Source organism: Bactrocera dorsalis, chromosome 5 (assembly GCF_023373825.1).
Source record: "Bactrocera dorsalis isolate Fly_Bdor chromosome 5, ASM2337382v1, whole genome shotgun sequence".
Taxonomy (NCBI): Eukaryota; Metazoa; Arthropoda; class Insecta; order Diptera; family Tephritidae; genus Bactrocera; species Bactrocera dorsalis.
In genome coordinates, this window is record NC_064307.1 from 56,632,216 (window position 1) to 56,650,924 (window position 18,709).

At 36.4% G+C, this 18,709-nt stretch overlaps 1 protein-coding gene and 1 pseudogene across 1 annotated transcript in view; both read left to right on the forward strand.

Moving 5' to 3' along the window:
- Positions 1 to 17,537, forward strand: part of LOC125778955 (gram-negative bacteria-binding protein 2-like) — a gene marked incomplete at its 5' end in the record, with an annotated part of 217,652 nt that extends 200,115 nt beyond the window's left edge. The window contains one exon of the mRNA XM_049458863.1: positions 12,843 to 17,537. The remainder of the gene's footprint in view (positions 1 to 12,842) is intronic.
- LOC125778947 (gram-negative bacteria-binding protein 1-like) lies at positions 1,604 to 9,096 on the forward strand (annotated as a pseudogene).
- Positions 17,538 to 18,709: the final 1,172 nt, after the last annotated feature.

An 18,709-nucleotide genomic window follows, 5' to 3' on the forward strand; every position in this document is an offset into this window, starting at 1 on the left:
CTCTGTAAAATATCAGAAGCTGTTATTTCCGGTCAATGTTCCTCAGATTTAGCGTCGATGCATCCAGGTAACATGTGCAAATCTCGCTGGCTCACCTGTGCAAATAGAATTCTGAGATTATACATTTCTACTGACAAACCAACAAAGGAAATAAAGATTTTGGTCAAGTACATACTTACAGTTTACTCACCTTTGTGGTTCTCAATAAGATTCAACAGTTCAATCAAAGATGGCTCGCGCCATCTCTATGCTGCAATTCAAAGGTCGAGATACTTACCCGCTAAACTGCGCAAGGTTGTCGATTCATCCATTCAACAGAATGCTTTCTTTGCTCTTCCAGAAAACATTCTCCTTAGTATGATGACTGACGAACGGATAGAAGTCAGAAAGTTGGCCCTTGACCGTCTTCTGGCAGCCAGAGAAGCAGAGTCTGACACCATAAATGGAAGAGTTAGATATAATAAAGTGCCAAAGCTGAATTTCAAAGCTAATACTTATTACGATATGATTAACTAGAAGACTATTACCTTGACTGTTCCACCAGTTCTTTGTTCAGTTTCTAACGAAGAACTCATAAAAGGGCTGTCGGGAGACACTGCAGAGGTATGGAAATTTAGTGAATTCCCCTCTCACACCGTGGCAGTCGAGAGAATCGTCAAACTGGTGACAGAGGCATCTTCTAAAGTTATTGGCCCCCAATCTCGTGATCTTTTTATACGCTCTACACTGAAATCTAGGCAACAAGTGCCAAAGTTTAGTACAAAATCTGATTTTATCAATAAATTTGACACAGATTCAGACTAAAACAAGCCTGACATATGGTTGGTTGGTTGGGTTGGGCTTGGGAGGAACCCGAAGAGCAGCTACCTCCACGCGGTGGGTTCTGGGTGACCAATACAGGTTAGCTGAGAGCTGCAACAATTTTGACCTTGCGCTGTGGCGCGCCGCCTTTTCGCTCGTATCTCGGGAACGGTTCGTCCTACGGCCATGATCACATATACCATTTCGGTAGCAAATGACGTGACAAATAACTTTTGTTTTATACATTTTGCCATGAGATGCGTATTTCAGGTGCTAGGTAGACAATTTCACGATTTTAGGCGAATTTCCGAAATTTTAAGGCCGAGGTTCGGGTTGAAGATGCAATCCGATCTCAAAACAAAAAGTTGCATTGGAATCAGGAAGTACTAAGGCAACTTTTCCGCACTATTAGAAATACCGAATCGAAAAAATTCCGGAATCGACCCACCCTAATGGGTATGTCGTTGCTTAAACGCGAGACTGAATGATTTTAGTAAGTATTTTTTTACATTTGTCAAGCGTACACACGCGTCATAGGTCAGTAAACTAAACAAAACTGCATTATTGAAGTCTGTTATTTGTATATTTAAAATTTCTTTCAGTTTCGTGCTATCTTCCTTATCAATTACAAAACGCAGCACATAGCTAACTCGGTATTTCCCGGAACCGAAGTGAAAAGAGATATTTTGTGAATAATTCTCACTAAGCTACCGATCGGTAGCTTGAATCTATTAAATTCTCACCGGCTTTACTCAAAACTTGTTGTGGCTAGAATTTCAGCTGTCTTCACCGCTTCCGATTAAGTTCATCTGTGCTGTGAATCGCCTTTTAGTCAGAAAGTATATCTCGCATTCAGTATGAAAACAACCTTTGCTTGAACGTGTACCATAAATTCTACTTGCAGTTTGTCGTGTTTCATTTAATAATTTTTTTATTGTGTTTCGTGATATTCCAAGGAAATGAAGATGCGCTTATGGCTGTGGTGCATATCCTTCGTATTTCTGTGCTGTTGTGGCATTCAAAATGGGTTTGCTTATAAAATACCACCAGTTGAAATGGAGCTGAAAGGAGAAGGATTCATAGTTTCGATACCGCGTGAGTGATATACTATATACATACATATATTCTATACTCTGTATGCACATACTGTATGTATAAATTTAAGTAAATACTATTTAGTTGGTTTTGGTTTTTACATGTATTTTTCCTTAAGCGGGGAAACACTTTAGGTGGTGGTGCTGTTTGTGGCTAACAATAAAGCTTCATATAAACGTTAAAAGCAAAAAATAATTAGTAATTGTTGGTATGCATACATACATACAATGTACATATACATATTGTCTAATAAGGTATCTAAGAATATGTACATACATACATGTATATATATGTATATGTATATTATATATGTTTGTAAATATGCTGTGTGGTATACGTTATTATTAATTCGCTGGTGAACAGAGCATATCGCTCATTTGCTGCAAGACCGGCATAAGTCAAAAAAAATCGATTCTCCAGAAAAAGCGTTTAAAGTTTTCAACTGACTACAACCTTACAAGTTGACTCCAACCTTACACCTCTTCTCAAGCGGAGCATATGAGAGGTATTCATACGAATTTTTCACTCAACATGATGTATGATATAACGAACATGTTCAATCACTGTCATTTCTTCCGAAATCATATTTTTAGTGATAACCTTTTCCATATATGAAATTGCCCTTGAGTCTACATAAATATGTATGTGCATATGTGAAGCTCTTGGTAATACAGATATTGCTTAATTATTGCGAATTTATTTTATGTTTATTGTTGGAATGCTGGATTCCGCAGTGTGTACGCAGTTTCAACAAAATATTCAAATAAAATCATAAATTTTTGCCGCAATTTTTTAAATAGCTTAAGTCGGTTTAAGCCAAAATCCTGTGTCACCGTCGATCTCCAATGTTTTTGCGCTTAATTATCTGAAATCTGAAAGCCAAAAAAAAATTATTGCTACAGATGAGTACAGGTAATGATCGAAGGACTAGTCAGAATTTTAACTCAGGACAAAATGACGGCTTTACCAAAAAAAAATATTTTTTTCAAGAAATCCTACACTCAATCTTTCAAACTTCAGAGTAGCTTAAAAATTATTGTCAAAATCGAATTCGTTAAAATTACCTGACAAATATACATATCTAAGTTGGTCGTGTGAAAACTTCAAGCCAATTGGTCTAGCCGTTACGGAGTAATTTAACTCACCGATTCTGAAAACAGGGTTTCGAGAAAATGCGTTTAAAGTATTGGAGACCGATTACACTAAGTTAAGAACTTCTCATAGAATATTCTTAAATATACTCGTACATACTATGTCCATTTGATATGTACATACGTAGGATCCGTTTATTATGACATCGAAAGAAATTGACAAACACGTCATAATAAGCGGACGCCATACAAAGCGTTTTGTGAAATGAAAAACTTTTTTTATGTAAATAAGTATGTACTTAAGTATTTTAATACATAAACATAGTAATTAAATATGTATACATACATATTAAATCAAAATCAAAATTGCACGTAATCAGCACATTATAACACATACAAGTGTACTGATGTTGTATTCGGCGGAAGGAAAGCAAGTGTTATAGACTTTAAATCGGTAACATTTGGATGCGCCGGGCAATTATCAACCAGTAATAGAATCTTTTTCTTCTTCTACACCAAATCACGATCCCAATCACGAAGCCATTTTTCAAAAAGTTCTGACGTCATCCAAGCTTTACGATTGTTAGCATAATCGACAGGTAATGATCTTACACTTCTAAAACATCTTGGTTTTTGTGACTTTCCAATAATGAGCAATTTCTTTTTCTCTGTGCCACTCATATTAGCTCCTACCATGACAGTTATTCTATCTTTCGACAACTTACCTCCACTACAATTTTCACCTTTAAATTTTAAAGTTTTATCCGGCATTAATTTGTAAAAAAGACCAGTTTCATCAGCACTAAATATCTCATCATCAGAAAATTGTCTTCGTAAAGTCGGCCACACACCGCCACAATGTTATGTCGAACTTTAAAACGACTGAGCCAGCTTGCAGAACAATTGAAGTCGAGAATACCAAAACGCGCGGCAAAACCATTTGCCTTTTCCTGTAGCATAGGGCCGCTGACAGGTATTCCTTTGTTTCTCATGTTTTTAAACCCCTGAATTAATACTTGATCAACATTTTCTTGTCGAGATTTTCGAAGCCTCTTCGGTTTGAAAACATTTGAATTGAACGATTGCTTAAAGCGGTTCTTGTTTTTAAAAATCATTGAGATTGTCGAATGACCCACGCGAAATTCCTTTGCGAGACATGAGCTAGATTCTCCATTTTCTAATCTGCATATTATTGCACCTTTCTCCTCAATTGTAAATGATGACATTTTTTCACAGAAACAATCAAAAAACTGCGTGACCTTCAAGCGTCAATTACTCACTGAGACTCAAAACAAAAACGAGCCACGTGCCGAACGGCGTCGGGAATCAACGAACATTGCCGGAGGTGTAAAGAATCATGTCAGTCATTCTAACCGGACATAATTTATTAAAAATTGGTCATAATAAGTGACATGTAACTGTAAGGGAAGTCATTATATCCGACTTTTTTATAAAGAATTTTATATGAAAACCAAACTTCGTAGTGTAATTACGTCATAGTAACCAGTTGGTAAATTTAGGCGGAGTCATAATAAACGGATTCTACTGTATGTATATTGCGACAAAAAAGTACCCAGTTGTGAATAAAACGCAGAATATTTAATTATTCATCGATATTTATTTTGCCGCCTTCAAAGTAATCCCCACCAGATATAATACACCTATGCTAACGATTTTCCAGTCCTCGAAACAGTTTTCATAAGCCCATTGTGTTTTTGCCGTTAAATTCGGTCACAATCGTACACTTTTTGAAAAAAAAATCAGCTTTTTCGGGACTAGTCGAGCAAAAACGTATTTCATAACCAAAATATCCACCGCGAGAGATATCAACCTCTTGCCATCTCTCTGTCACTTGCCTGACGATTTTCTAGCACTATATCCTTCACTCTTTTAATATTTTCATCAGTTGAAGAGGTCGATAGTGGTCCAGAGCGAAGCATTTCTTCAACGATCTCTCGATCGTCAGTGAAAGTTTTGTACCACTTGTAGGCCTGTGTTTTTGAATCACCGTAAGCTTTTTTCAACGATTCCGCTCACGAAATTTGTTTAGAAATACAAAACTTGAGACTAATTCTTTGTTCAATATTTTTATCCATTGTAAAAACCGCAACGCGCTATTGAGGTGTACCGGCTTAAGCAGCTGCTGTAAAAAAACTGGCTGACAGATAATGACAGTCTTACCAACTTCGCAAAACACATTTTTTGAAATATGATTTACCCGGGGAATTTAATTACAACTTCTGGGTGTTTTTTTCCCCAATGTAAGGATCATATATGCCAAAAAATTTGACTTTTTGAATTTCACAAGTGAATATAACCACGTAAAGCTCGCAAACTTGATCTCTCAAACGGGTGTTAAAATTAAATTTTCAAGGTTACATTTTTCTATCAAATAATGAGCAAATAATTATGGAGTGTTCAGCATATAATTGTTCTCAGCTCTATATAGCTATCGTTAAGAGCTCGTAAAGAGTAACAAATCAGCTTTAAAGTTCAACGCATCGAAATTCAACATAAATTCACAAGCTTCATTAACATTATCTTATTAACATTTGAAAAAGTATTTGCTTCATTGGTTTGATTGTGTAAAATGTATAAAAATATTATTTTTGATGATCTTAAGATTCTTGTTATTTTTAAGACGCCAACACATATGATTATTTTCTGGGCTAGCTCACAATAAATCTGCCCGGATTTTGTGAGGCTAATGGAGATACTTACCAGTCTGTAATTGATTATGATCGATCTTCCTATAAAGATTTTTTATGCCCTAATACATAAATTCATAAATTAGACACTGCACCACAGCAGGCATCACTTTAGATTCAAGGTCAACGAAAAATTCTATTTGGTACTTGATACTTCTGTGGTATTTGGGATCGTATCGTATGTACCACTTAGCCGCAAAATAAACTTTGCTCTTAGCTGACCTGGTAGCAGGGCACAATAGACCTAAGGCCGCGGTGCATTCCTCATTGATTAATCTTGACCTGGTAGCCTTGATTCTATAATACCGTACTTTCAACTGCTATATACATACATACATATATTTAGTATTGTATTGTACATATGCATATGTTAAAATTCAAAAAACTATACTGACTTCAAAATCAGCTATTTCAGTACGAATTTTAGTACGTATTTTTCTATGTTTAAGATTCAATTCGGTATCAGAAAACATTAAACGCATCTAAGTTAAGATTTTCAGTTCTCACCATAGAGTTTTGCATGGGTAGCTATGGTATGTCTCCACATTGTTCTTTGGTATTTAACACAATTAAGTAGCTTTATTCAAATGCTATATTTATTAAGTTAACGCGAATGGCAATTTAAGAGGATTAATTATGCATTCAATATGTAAACTGTAACTAAACTATTTTATCCTATCACAAGTAAAAATATTAACTTCAGTTGCACTAAAGCTAGAATACCCTGCACAAATAAAAAGGCTTTCAGTACAAGACCTTGATTTGCCTTGATCGTCTGATATCGACGATTCCGTCTAATAAGTTAATTCTTGGAGGAGAAAGGAACATGTGCAAAGTTTCAGATCGATATCTCAAAAACTAAGACTAGTTCGCGTATATACAGACAGACCGCGCGTTGGCGAACCGGGATGGCAAACTTAATATACCCCGTTTAGGATATAAAAAGCCGTTGTATTCTATCGAGGTTTCATTACAAAATTAATGCCCCAGAAATCTGAAAGTTTATTTCAGCACTGGTGGTAAATCCCGATCGTTAACTTCACCTAATAAAATACTCCACCATGTTTCATACTGAATCTCACTACTTTGCTAACTTCTCTCAACTATTTACAAGTAACCCGCGTTAACACACACTAAATTATAATTTAGCACTTTAAAATGGTTATGTGGACTGAATTGTATTACTAATATCTTGCAACAGTATTTGGAGAAGATGCAAACTCACAATATTGAAATACTATTATTAAAACAGATGAGGCGGGCATCGAAAATGTGGCATTCAATGTAAATCGTAATCGGCCATTCAAAGCTTTCGAGCAAGGCGAGTTTTCCGGTCGCGTTAGTACGGAAACCAATAATCGATGGATCGTTGAGATCAAACGTCGTCTACGCGAAGACGATACCATTTATATATGGACTGACGTACAGTTTAATAAGAACCGTTTTCGTAGTATGTCCTCGCCGATCATGGTAAGTGAGGTGCCGTCAGGAGTCATAGCTATAAACGAAATAGTTCATGATAAAAAACCGGTAGTAATAACAACCGAAACTCCGCCGGCCATAGATCCACGAAATGACATTTGTGAGCCAACATTGACGATAATACGTAATCGTAACGCATGTCGTGGTGAACTTATATTTGAGGAAAATTTTAACGGCAACGAATTAAATGCAACACGTTGGCGTTACGAAGTGCGTATGCCGCTCGATATTGCCGATGCCGAATTCGTTTTATACAATACGAATGCAGAAGTTACAAATGGCATGCTAAAGATAGAACCGCGCATTTGGGGTATAACCCGGATGCTGACATACGTAGGGGAAATTTAAATTTAGGTGTAAGGTGAGTGTGACCACCACAAAAGTATATTTTTATTAGCTATAATCATATCAACTTTTTGCAGATGTACCGCCTTTCAGAATTCTGATATCGAATGTAGGCGCCAAGCCATACTCACCGCCCGTATCAACACCAAACACGCGTTCAGCTTCAAATACGGACGCGTCGAAGTGCGAGCCAAGTTGCCACAAGGCGACTGGCTATTCCCGCGTAGGTTTCTGACAGTGAAAACTGATTGTGCATTAAACTATATTTTTATTAAACTTTCTTTTTCATTAAGTTCTGCTGTTGGAACCGCTCGCCAATTTGTATGGCCAACAAGCATATGCCTCAGGTCAAATGCGTATAGCATTCATACGCAGCAATCTGAATCTACAAACTAGTGGTGGCATTGAAATGGGCGGTCGTGTACTCTATGGCGGTGCCGTACTACGCCCCGAAGCTAGTTATCGCAATACATTCATGGTGAATACTACCCGTGATGCTCATTTTGGTGAAACATTTCATATTTATTCGCTAACATGGGACGATCAACGTTTAAGCTTTGAAGTGGATGGACAAAAATATGGTAGTATAGATGGCGGATTCGCTCAACACGAAATGGGTCATAATTATGCATGGACTAATGGAAATCATATGGCACCATTGGATCAAGAGGTTTGTTTTTTATTGTTTTATTACTAAGCGTTTAAGTAAAGTAAAGCCACCAGTTGCGGGCAGCAGTGGCGAGTGGATACGTATCGAATTATATGAAGTGCTTTCAAAATGCGCTCTCTTTGTGTTAATATGTATATTAACATGTTCCTTTTTTATAGGCCTCGGCGGAGTTAACATTTAGCTCATTCAGCAAATTTATTTTTTCAATCCCGAGACGGATTTCCTGAAGCAAATAACTAAGCTTCGATGGTACTTTTCTGGCAGTTAGTCCGCGTGTCACTTGCCTTTTATTACATTTTTGATCTTATACATATGTATATGATGTGATATGTGATGTCCGTTAGTATGTTTTCGCAGCAAATTTTTAAAAGCTATCGTTCTATCTCAGACGCGATCGTATAGTTATTACGTTCTCAATTTTCTTTACTATAACAACCGCTTTTTTAATGAGGCTTTATATAAAAGGCAAATTTGATGCTGGTATATTTTAACAGACCTTACGAACTACGGAGTACTCAATATCAGTGTACTGCCAAAACTACTTATTATTCCGATCCACAAATACTAAAACCTTTCTTATATGTACATATATTTATAGTTAATTGTTTTTTCGTCTTCTAATTCGTTTCTCTATTGAAGTTCTTCATTACACTTGGTGTCGCTGCTGGTGGACATGGTGATTTTTCGGATGATTGCTTATCAAAGCCCTGGGCAAATACGTCGCCCAAAGCAGCACTGAATTTTTGGCGCGATCGAGGCAATTGGAAATCAACTTGGACCAACCCATCACTGATTGTTGATTATGTGCGTGTCTATGCTATATAAATACATAATAAAAATTCTCCTTACTATGTACATACATATCCGGCATTTATTGAAATAAATTTGTTACAATTTTTTATTATTTCATAAACTTTTTTTTATTAAATTACGCATGAACGACTGCTCATAAATACTGTTCAAGTATTAGTACCAAAAAATAATTTGAGAAAATTACCCTAACATATCCATATTTACCAAGTAGGAAATCGCGTTGAAGAGAACATAAGCAAAGTCTGCGTTATTTATTTAGATCGACGTATTACCGTAGAGAGTTCTCTCTGTTTTTTTACTTCGTTAGTCGGAAATCATCATTTGGAACTAAACCCTTAATGTTGTTTCGTATCTTAATATTTCCTAATGACTAAAAGAACTTAAAGTGTCAGTATTATCGATACGGATACCCAATATGTTGCAAATTGATAGATCAAAACGAATAAACATGACCAATTCACGTTACGTCTCTCAAAATCATACAAAAAGTAAGGACCAATAACGGCGTTCCTCTTTCACCTCAAATAAGCTGTTTATGGCAAAATGCCAGCTATCGTTGAAACTTTTACACATATTATACTCTAATGTTTTTCTGTAATTGAAACTGAACTAATTTCTTATTTCAATTTAAACAGATGACGATGGAATCACTAAACCACAGCTCAATTCCGATGGTGTTATTAAAAATAGCGAAACTAAAGTTTTTATAAACCAAAAACCTTCTGAAAGAATATTCAAACCAAACGACTTGATTTTTGAAGAGTATTTCATATCACCAGAACTATCCAATTGGAATCGTGGAAATTATCTTCACTCAAATGCAATAGGTGATCGATCTGAGGACTTTACAGCTGTAATGGATGACAATTCGTGTATGACTGTAAGGGGTGAAACTTTGCTAATAACACCGATAATATCGAAGGCGAAAAATAAAGCAACCATTAAACTCAACAAGTAAGAACCTTTTAAGCGATTATACTGAAAGTTGCTTAAAATTGTGTGGATTTCAGTTCCATATCTTTCAGCGTGCTCTTACTTATTGTAATAAATGTAAAATAGGGTAATAGATATTTTTCAGCTCTTTCCATAGAACTTAAGTTCAGGTTAGGTCAGTATTCAGCCATCAAAAATCCCTAATTTTCACCAAATTTTCTAGGGAAAACCATTTTAAAAGATCATTTGGGTCTAAGAAAATTGAAAGCAGGATTGGTTCCAAAATCACTTAAGGGGGTATTCTAGTCTAGAAATCAAATTTTGGTCAGTTTTTTGAATTTTATTTAAAAAAAAAACAAAAACAAATAATATTTTTACTATCAGAAAAAAAATTTTACAAAAAAATATACATATTATTAAAAATTAAAATAATTAGAGGGGGAGAGACAGTTGTAAAAAAAATGGCGCATCCTGATGACATTGATCCTGGCTCTCCTGGTGGTCTGATAAAAAAATCAAAAGAAATTCTTAATCAGTAAGGATGCTGTTATAGTCCCTATCTCAGGGAACACGAAAAAAAATTTTGAAAAAATGGCGAATGCCTGAAAATAAAAATCATTTTTTACACTTTTTTTTGAAATTCGTGAATTTTTTTAAAATATTAAAAATAAAAATTTTTACACGATGCTGGTAGGAACCATAAAGGATTATATAAAAAAGGTTCACACAAAATTTCAAGTAAATCGGTTGTATAGAACTTGAGATAATGCCGGAAGCGTGTGGAAAAAAGTAGTTTCGAGAAAAACGCGTTTAAAAAGTGAGTCAAAGCCGAACCGGGCTAGGTACTGCGTCACTAAAGTAACTGTAGCTCTTAAAATAATTTTAATTTTTAAAAATCCTTTGGAGGATATATTCTTAAGGGTCTAAACGTTAAATATATGAAAAAAAATTCGAAATTTTCAAAATTCTAGAGTAGAATACTCCCTAAATTTTTTTCAAAAAACAGTGTCGCGTTAACATCTGTGAACAAATGCTTTCCGACCACCAGGATGTCATGAAACGTATTATTACTGTCGATGAGTCTTGGATTATTGCTTACGACCCGAAAACAGGCGATAAATCGACCAAGTATTGTGGCAAATGTGAAATGCAGCTAAAAAAACCACGTCAAAGCGGGTCAAAAATAAAAATAGATATTTTTTCAGCTCTTTCCATAGAACCTAAGTTCAGGTTAGGCCAGTATTCAGCCATCATGAAGTTTGATTAGAAATACGAAAAGACTTTTTCGACTATCCATATATATATTTTATAGAACCTCCAACCATTCCTTATAGGTTCGCGCTACTAAAAAACGGATTTTTAGTCTGCATAGACCTTACTAAGTGGATACGTGTTATAGTCTTCGAGTACGATCGACTTCTGATTGAAAAAATACTTAAAAATTACACAGGATTTTTAACAATGTTTTGTGTCATATTTAGAACCTTAAAGGGTACATTAGGCAAAAAACAAATATATATTTCTTAAAAAACTTGAACTGGCCTCGGCCAGGATTAGAGAAATTACTATACTTGTACTTTCTTGATGATAGTAAAACTGTTACCGTAAAGAGATCCACTTGAAGAAACTTTCGTTTCGTGCTACGCTTCATAAAAAAATAAAATTCAAACATAAAATAAGGCAAATTGTAGTATCTCCATTTTTATAGAAAATATTTCTATTCGTTTAAGTCTTTAAAGAAACAAAAACAATTGAATTGTCAAATAGCACCATTCCTATATTAAAAGTTTTCATCTTTGTCTGTCTTTATAGTTGTAAACAGCCTGTTTGCTATGAAAACAATACTTTTACTTGCGAATATGCATATGATGCAAACAGGAATTATGCATATCCCCCACCAGTAAACACGGCGAGAATCGACACAAATGGTAAATTCAGTTTTACATATGGACGTATTGAAATATATGCAACACTGCCCTACGGTGATTGGCTATTCCCCTGTAAGTGGAAAAATAGTTCTAATATTTGAAATATGAATTATGCGCTTCTTAATAAATACATAGATATGATGCTTGTGCCCGACAATCTCAATTGTACTACGCGAAAACAACTCCGAATAGCTTTTGCCACATCCGTAGATATTGAAAATAACCGAATACATGGTGGCCCAGTAATATTAAATGGTCGACCTAATCCAGATAAATTTTATTTCGTTCGTACAAGTCATATGGCAACCGGAATGGATTTCAACGCAAATGGCTATCACAACTTTACACTAGTATGGACTCCAACCGAAATCCATATGTACGCCGACAATACGAAGTACGGTTGTTACATTAATAACGGTGAATATGCGGAACCTGTAAGTGTTTACAAACATTATATATAGTGTATACGTATCTATTATATTATTGATCTATTTTCTCTGTTTATTTCTAGTATCATATCGTTTTGGGCGTTGGAGCTGGGGGACACCTTGAATTCGACGATTCGAAAACGAAGCCATGGGAAAATACACGAGATAACGCATTCGCTGTTTTTCATCGAAGTTTTACAGGCTGTTGCGAAAATGCGATGTATCATAAACAATGTTTTGATCCTATATTAAAGCAAACAAGAACATGCAGCAGGGAGTGGGGTTTGCAGGCTGCCATGGCTGTGAAATACGTGAGAGTGTACGCTGTGTAACGTTTATATACATACTTGTATGTATATACCTAGATTTTTTTAAATTTGGTGTAAATGCATGACCACGCAATTGCTACAATTATTAACTTTTTTTGTAAAACTTATACAAATAATACAATTTATTTGCACAAGATGTGTTCAATGCGCCAAGGCTTAGGAAGTAGTGAATCCAACAACAACTCATATCACATAATACACGACGACTTAATTAAATAGGTAAACAAAATGTTTACTGTGGGCAAAAAATAGTAAGACTTTTTAATTTAAATTTTGCGCGAAAACCGATTCGTCGACATATTTTTTGCTAGGTTGGTATGACTGTTGACATTGGCAGAATGTTGGAAAAGACCTTCAGAGATAATTGTTTTTGTGTGAAAGTGTTGTTGATTGGTACAAATTATTCAACGATAGTCGAGAATGCGTTGCCGACGAACCACGTCCAGGACTTGTTGATGGCAAGGTTTCTACAAAAACACCCCAGCAGAAACTGCTTGGAGAAGAGTTCGTTGTGCTCCTTGACTGGCGGCATACGGGCCTCATTGTGGAGATGTTCCTTCGGAAACATCAAGAGGCATACCGTTGCAGACCGGAATACAGTGTCTGAACCTTCCTCATCTACGTTTCACTCCATCCAGGCGACCATATTGGTGTGGCGTAGTTGAGGACCGGCCGGCAGATTGCCTTGTATGTTGCCATCAACGTCCTTTTGTCATTTCCCCGTGTGATGGCGGCTAGCGTCTTGAGGATTTTGTTCCGGCACTGTACTTTGGCAATAATGGCGGTCGTATAAGAAGTGAAAGAGCAAAGTCTGACTAGTGCCACGCCTAAAATCTTAAGGTTATTGACAGTAGGAATTTTAACGCCGTCGACTACAATATAAAGATCTGATATTTATGAATATGTTCGCTGTGGATTTAATGGGGAGAAGAGTGTTAGGCTCCTTGCAGCGAAAGTGCGAGAAAGGTCGGAGAGATAGCCGTTTACTTTTGAGCATATGTCATCGATTCTATTGACATATCGATGACATAGCATGTTTATTCCATCAGGGCCAATAGATTTAGAGGATTTTTCTTTATTGATGACACTCCGAACATTCGCTTTGGTATTAAGTGGTCTTTTGGCATTTTGCTCAGCCGTGGAGTAACACATCGTTTGCTTTGTCTACCGAAGGGTGTATAGTAATTGTCGGCTAAAATATCTCGCGCACTTCTTCGGGTTCGAAGAGGCATAGTCAATGAATTGAATTCGGGTTAAGCAAAGCCTTCACAGTAGTCCAAAACTTACTCACGCCGGTGAAAAGGTTCCACGACTTAAGATGCTCTATCCATTTTGTCCGCTTATGTTGATTTACCATTTACCGAATGTCCAAATGGCGAAAGGTGTCGCGCTCATTCGCTAAAACAGCTACTTCTACTGGAAAAATGCGGCGGAGTTCCGCGATTCCAACAGGTATGAAGTGAGCGGTAGCAACTGCGATCACCTTGCGGAATTGCTATTCGTCGACGGTTACGACTATAGGTATGAGTAGTGCGGTGAAGGTGCTCTCGGTAAATTCTGAAAACTGATCCAGTTAGCTTTGTTAAAGTTAACGAAGGTACGATTGTCCACAGAAAAAAAGTCGGGAGGTATCACAATCGAAATCATTATGGGCAGATGGTCTGATGCGAGAGTTATCATAGGCCAGGCTATGCAATTTATCAGACCGCCACCAGCGATGGTAATATCAGGTGAGCTATTACAGGTGCCCATAATTTTCTTCATCCCCCTACGATCATTTGACGGTTGTCGCACTGTGGTGTTGGTTGGCGATGTCATTGTAGGGTGTTGCGTGGTCAAACTCTTGGAGCATGGGACAACGTACGATATATTCGACTCACGTGCGGTGCGCAGGCTGGAACACGTCGGAAATGTCGGTCTGACACACAGAACAGATAGTACTCGCAAACCAGGAGTTGATAAGTAGTAACGCACAAGGATTGGAGCGGGATGAAGGTTTGGGAGTTCCTATAGACCATGAACTGCGCGAACTGCTTGAACAGCCGTAGAGTCCGTAAAGAGTGTCTTAAGGTCAGAGCATGTATTAAGATGATTACACCTGTCCGAAGAGGACTTTGCATGGAGCCTTCTACACATACACTGCAGAAAAATTTATCTGGGTTCGGGTTGGACTCAATGTCAGCACGAGTTAGGTGAATACAGAGCAACACTGCTGCAAGCAGTTGCTCCAATGATGACAAACTAAATCTAAAACTCACAAATCCAAACGAGGTTCAATCCCCGAAACAGCCCGAATAAAAAAATGTTCCCTTTTATATAGTTTAAGTTTAAAAATATACTGTTATGAGTAAAACACGCTCTATAATTTTCATTGAGATAACTCTCATATTGGCCGATGTCACCCGGAAGTTCGGAAATATTTATATATAAGAGATCAGGAAAGTGTTGACCCAATTTAACCCATTTTTGATTTACAGAGTTACTATTGTCAGGAAAGGATTATAACTTAGTTTCAATTGTATATCCCATACATTGACCGATATTTTCGGTCAAAAGTCAATTATAGATACTGGGGTCCACATATTCGTTACCTAGGGGCTTGATCAGTTTATGTTGTATTTAGGCAACTTTTTGCTATAAAATGGCATTTGTGAAAGAATCAAATGGAGTTTAAAATGGTACTATGTATAGGAAGTAGGCGTGAGTATAGTCCTATTTTTCTCATAGAAGTAGAATAAAATGCCACGTACTAAATTTAGTCGTAATCTATCGTTCGGGCCCCGAGATATGTGATTTCACCAAAAAGTGGGCGGTGCCATGCACATCATCTCTAATTTTCACGCTGGATCCGATAAAGCTCGGTCATACCATCTCGGAGGTAAAATTTAAAATCTCTGGCGTTTTTAGTACTTTTGAACAGATTTTAATAAACATATATACTGTCCTTCTTAGTTACTAGAATATTTGTGTTAGGCATGTTTGTTTATTATAGCTTTAGTGGTTTAGGAGATATTTCCAATCAACTTATAAGAGAGTTGCCCCACGCCCACCTTTAAAAAAAAAATCCCACAAGTGTCCATTGCTACTGCGATCCCCTGTGCTAAATTAGAGTTCCCGGAATTCATAATTTGTACTCAGATCTAAAACGAATGCTCACTGGAGAAAAAATTTGAGACAATGAAGGGGTAATCATCGAGACTGACGCCTATTTTGAAACAAGGGACAAATACTTTTACTAAAGTGGTTTCGAAAAGTTATAAAATTGAAATAGTGAATTACTTTTCATATGATATATTAGCTTGTTTTCACGATATCTGTTTGTCCGTATATCCGGTTCAAAGCAGTGAGATATAGTATACTAACAGAGCCAGAAATGCTCAAATTCTAATAACGTAAGAATGATGTAGGGATCATCTCTCGTCACTTGACATTACACTAAAAATTATACGTATGTTCATGTACATACATGTACTTAGTACTTTCGATATACATAAAATAACTCCCTTTCACAGATAATAATAATAATTGGTTAACTTTTGCGCTTCAATACAATACCATACATACTCAAAATAGACAGAGAGACTTAGTTCCCTATTATTATTTATTTCCGGCACTTAACAGTGATTAAATTGCTAGTGGGTCTAGAAAAGAAGACGGTATATGTTGTGGCCTATACTGACGATGTGGTGCTTTCGGTTAGAGGTAAATTCCCGAATACGCTCGCTAACCTTAATCAAACAATTATTTATCGTTGAGCCGTATCGGGCGGACCAAACTTAAATGCTAGCAAAACAAAGTTTGAAAACTAACTTAGACTTAGAAAGTAGCTACAGCACTTTAAACCTGCAAAAGTATGGTGGAGCCCATGGTGGAGTTATTAGACCAATTATGACATACGGTATATTGGTATGGTGGCCAATAATGGAAAATAAATAGGCTGTAAGGCCTACGGAAGGCACACAAAGAGCTAGTGTATGCATCAGTGGAGCTCTTAGAACAACGCCAAGTCAGCCACTAAATGTTATTTTACATTGACTGGTAATTCATTTACTGGAACTCAGCGATACTTACTAAGTTCCCGATTCTAACCGCCACCACGAATTTTGGAAATCCTATAGAATAGAATTTAAATTCGGTCCGCAATATTGCCTTCTTTTCCAGAGAAGTCTGGGGAAGAGCGAGGTGGGTTGGGATGCAGGGATAAACATCTATACGGATGGGTCCAAACTAAATGATCGAGTGGATCCCCAGTGTCCGAAATTATTGAAGAATTTGAACAAAATATAAAGAATATTGTAGAAAACAATTTCCAAAAAGAAATTAAAAAATATTAAAATTTGTAGTTTATACTCATGCAGAATTATTTGTTTATTTCTGGTTTTTGGCTTAATTCTTTCTTCTCAAACAAATTCCCATCCTCAGCCATCATTAAATCAAATCGCTGCATGCAGTGAAAGCAGGAAACAAATAAACGAAATTAAGAAATGAACTTCAGTGTAAACAATAATTTTCGAAAAATAACGGCAATATCGGTTCGAGTTGCATCATTATATATTCGTATATATGTATCACGATTCAAGGTAATTACCATATAAATCTCTTTCTGTGCATTGCATACTCTATCACAATGTTGCTTCATTGTACGAGATAAACGAACAAATCGATAGTTTTTATCCAATTCAATTGAAATTTATCTTATTAAAACAGCATCGCAAAAACACAACTGGGCGTAATTTAGAGCACGACCATGTGCGGTAACCATGGGTCCTGCTCTGTGATAAAATGTGTCGTGAACTTTGGAATGAATTCCTCTTAAAACTATATCAGAAATATTAGTTTCCGAACTGATCAAAGCATATGCCGAAATGTAGCTTCGGATATTGTCAAAATAATTCTTGGACTTTTTCTTTATATTTCTATCACGGTCTCACATACCGTCAAATAATCAATTAAAACAAGTAAGCAAGGGCTAAGTTTGGGTGGGAAGTAATTTAAGGTGTAAAACCAATCATATAGAGTGAAGTCAGCCGCATGTTCGAAAATCCTGATATTAGTTATATAGGGGTTAGGCCAAGTTTTTAGAGGTAACTCACATTTCTTTATATTATTGGGTTGTCAAAAAAGTCTTGCGGTATTTTCGCTAGTTGGCGCTGAAAGCGCGTAGTTCTAGTTTTATTTGTCGCATCGGGTCATGCTATACCTTTTTGTAAAGCTCATTTCACGCGCTAACACGCGTTTGATTGATTGTCGTCTCTTTTAGGTCGTTCGTGAGTTATAGCGTCGCAAACATGGAGCAAAATAAAGAGAAAATACGGAATATTTTACAGTACTACTACGATAAAGGCAAAAATGCATCTCAAGCCGCCAATAAAATTTGTGAAGTTTATGGACCCGATACAGTTTCCATTTCCACCGCGCAACGATGGTTTCAACGTTTTCGTTCTGGTATAGAGGTGGTCGAAGATGCGCCACGCTCCGGAAGGCCTGCCGTCGAAAATTGCGATAAAATCGCTGAATTGGTCGAAAGAGACCGGCATAGTAGCAGCCGTAGCATCGGTCAAGAGCTGGGTCATCAAAAATTCATTTCAATTTCAATAAAAAAAAAAATAATTCAATAAAAATACCGCAAGACATTTTTGAGAACCCAATATGTGTATGTAGGTCAGTGTATAAGCTATATATGGTCTATGTATGTGTATATAAAATTGCTTAGACTCCGATTCTCTGGTTGACGTTTTACATCGTAAGGTATTTCTCTTTTTGTAATTCAATATGGAATGTAATTCAAAATAAATGCCCTCTTTAATTCGTGAAATCAGAAGGTATTGCTTGTGATGGGTTCATTTTTAATGTTAAGCATTTATGAAGTTGGTATTGAGTTCTTCAACACATTGTGGTTACCAAAAATATCTTCTTGCACTTCAACACCGAAAAATTTCAATAAAACTAACTGATTTATATATAGAATATCTTCTTTATTTCAAAGCTAAATTATACATTTATACAAAATATCTTAAAAAGAATCACCTCATTTCAAAAAGCTTCTCACAAGAGACAAGCGCTAAGACAAACTATTTTTAAAAAGT